This window comes from Erpetoichthys calabaricus, chromosome 1, assembly GCF_900747795.2.
Source record: "Erpetoichthys calabaricus chromosome 1, fErpCal1.3, whole genome shotgun sequence".
NCBI lineage: Eukaryota > Metazoa > Chordata > Cladistia > Polypteriformes > Polypteridae > Erpetoichthys > Erpetoichthys calabaricus.
In genome coordinates, this window is record NC_041394.2 from 168,534,220 (window position 1) to 168,536,982 (window position 2,763).

At 29.9% G+C, this 2,763-nt stretch overlaps 1 long non-coding RNA gene across 1 annotated transcript; it reads right to left on the reverse strand.

The window, feature by feature from the left end:
* Positions 1-744: 744 nt before the first annotated feature.
* LOC127529202 (uncharacterized) lies at positions 745-2,508 on the reverse strand. Its single transcript, XR_007935894.1, has 2 exons — positions 2,472-2,508; positions 745-2,435 (listed from the first exon to the last, which is right to left on the reverse strand). It is a non-coding gene; the product is annotated as an uncharacterized LOC127529202 (long non-coding RNA).
* Between the last annotated feature and the right edge of the window lie 255 nt (positions 2,509-2,763).

The following is a 2,763-nucleotide window of genomic DNA, read 5'->3' on the forward strand; positions in this document are numbered from 1 at the left end:
TCAACTGGTTCACAGCACTTGATTTCTCAGTATGTGTAGGGAAGACAATAGTTTGCAGCAGTATGTTTTAATGAATCCTTCCAAAAGTGAATTCCATCCTTGTTACTTGGAGCAGACAGCTGCATTGCATGCTAAAGTAAGTGCTGTGTGTGTGTTAAAAAAGTAAATCATTGCTGATATTTTTACATGACTATATGAAACTATATCATTCTTTAATTATGGAACACATTTAACTTAGTTAAAAGAAATATTTTTGCAAATAAATATAAATCAAGAATGGATGATTATCTTACCCTAATATACACATTTTGACCAACTCATTTTATGTTCTTTAAGTCAAATTTAACAAAAAACAAGCAAACAAACAAATAGTGGTATCAATGGCCTAGAAAAGGCAATTCCCTGTCATGAAGGGTTTACCCAGTTACAGCAGATTTTGAATCTTTGAATTTTCTCCTTATTGTACAGTTGACATCAGATTAAAATTCTAGCAGTTCTTTAATTTATTTGCAGAAAACTTCCAATTTCAGTTTATTTTTGTATAGTGCTCTTTTCCGAGTACATGCTTAGAGCACTTGCACAAGATATACACACACTCTGTTCGTATAAATATACATACAGTGGAAATCAAGTCTACACAAACTTAAAATGTCTGCTTTAAATAATGTACTCGTGTCAGACTGTCTTAATATTTAAGGGCATCTTATAATTAGCAATATTTAAGAGATCAATTTTCTTTTATTAAAATTATGTATTTTGTATTCTTATCTGTTTTACTTTTGTGTAAATTGCAATTGACTATATATTTTAACATAAGATATGAAAAAATTTAAATGTGTTTTCCTTGGATGTGACATTTTTTCTGCTACATCCCTTAAGTAAAATCCCTGTGCATTATGAATAACTTATGAAATAAAATTGCAAGTACTGTTTTGTTTCATATATATCATACACACACATTTTGTATATATTTATATACAGTACATATAACATTTTATTAACAACTTCATAGTAGGTCCACTTTTTTTCCCCAGTATCTTTAAAGGTGACTATAGACAGTGATTTTCATGCTTTTATTTAAAGATTTTTTTTTTCTTTTCAAGAAATTGCATTGTGAAGAAAACTCATTTTAATGTATACACAGAAGGCCAAGACAACAAAGGCTTTGCTGTACTCTACTTCTACAAATCATGAGTATATGTAACTTTTTGACTCCAACAATACATATTCAAATGAATGACTGAAACTTAGGATTTCTGCTGTTATTTATTGATTTGCTTGCTCAGACCACCAGTTATTTCCATAGTACTTTTGAAATTCAACATCACACACATTTTACCAGTTGAACTGAGGCCAAAACCTAGACAGTTTACACAGAGTCTACATGGACTCACTACATTTCATGCATCCATTTTACAAGTAAATCTACAATTATTGATTTAGATATATCCATTTCTATTGCTTTTAACATACAATTAAACAGGAAATATAAAACATATTTTATGTTGGAAGAAGTAACATAAAACTATCTAATTTGCAAACATAATATTTTTATCCACACAAATCAATTAAATAATGAAAGCAGCAACATTCGTTTGCAACGAATAACATCTGTGGTTTTCTTGCTACAATTATACTTTAGTGTATTATGAAACTCTGTAAGTCCTGAGCTTATTCAGTGATATAGTATTAGCTTGATTTTGCAGTTATATACCTCAATGAAAGCAGTCAACTCTTAATCTTTATCAGAGAGACAAAGTTCAGTTCAGTTTTAATACACACAGGTTTAGATGCACATTGTCCCTCCTATTTTCAGTTCCACTTATGTGTGGATTTCAATGGCCATTAATGTGCATTCAACTTTTTAATTGGTCATATTACATTCTTTCATAAAACAAAAAAACTCAAAACACATTTACTGAAATAAAACGATTTTGAAGATGTGTTGAAATATTTTTCCTTTGAATTTGTTCTAATATTGACAATATTTCTTCAGTGATTACAACCCACACAACCTCTCTATGTTTAGCCTTTTTCTTCTAGACAGTCTTTTAAGATTATTTACTTGAATTTTACAAGATGTTTAGTGATGTTGTTAGAATATACAAATGATGGCTTGCTTTTTTGAGAAATGTTTGTTTCTTTCTAGACTACCTTGGGTTTTGAATGTTTTACCCAAAAGATCCAATGAGCTTTAAAGGGTTAATCATTAGCAGTTGATTTCAAATATATTTTTGACACTTTTGTTCATATGTTCTATTAATTTTTGTCAGAGGAGTACTAGACTAGCTTTTGATCAGCTCTCCTGCAAGTCAAGCAATCAAAAAGATAAAGTACAGTACAGTATAGTACAATGTTTTACCCAACCTGAATGAATTAAACAGAATTTAAAGCACTCAGTGCTACATTAGCAAATCGTAAAAATGTTAACCTCACTTAGTACTCACAACTTTGGAGTGGACATTATATACCTGGGTATCACATACTCTTATTTTGGAAATCACATCCGATGGAAAAGGTGATGTTGGTACCATATGTATCTAACTCAGTTATGCTTTGTTGTAAAACAATGACTCCTGAATTGTAAACATCAAACATTATAAAACAGTCCAACACTTCAACACCATCAGCAAGTAATATCAAACAAGGATGTGGACAAATATCACCATTAATGCCTTTCAAATTATTAATGAGAAAACAATAGCCTTAATCATAGTTCTTTAACTACAATTATTATTCTAATTTTCCACACAAATAACATTT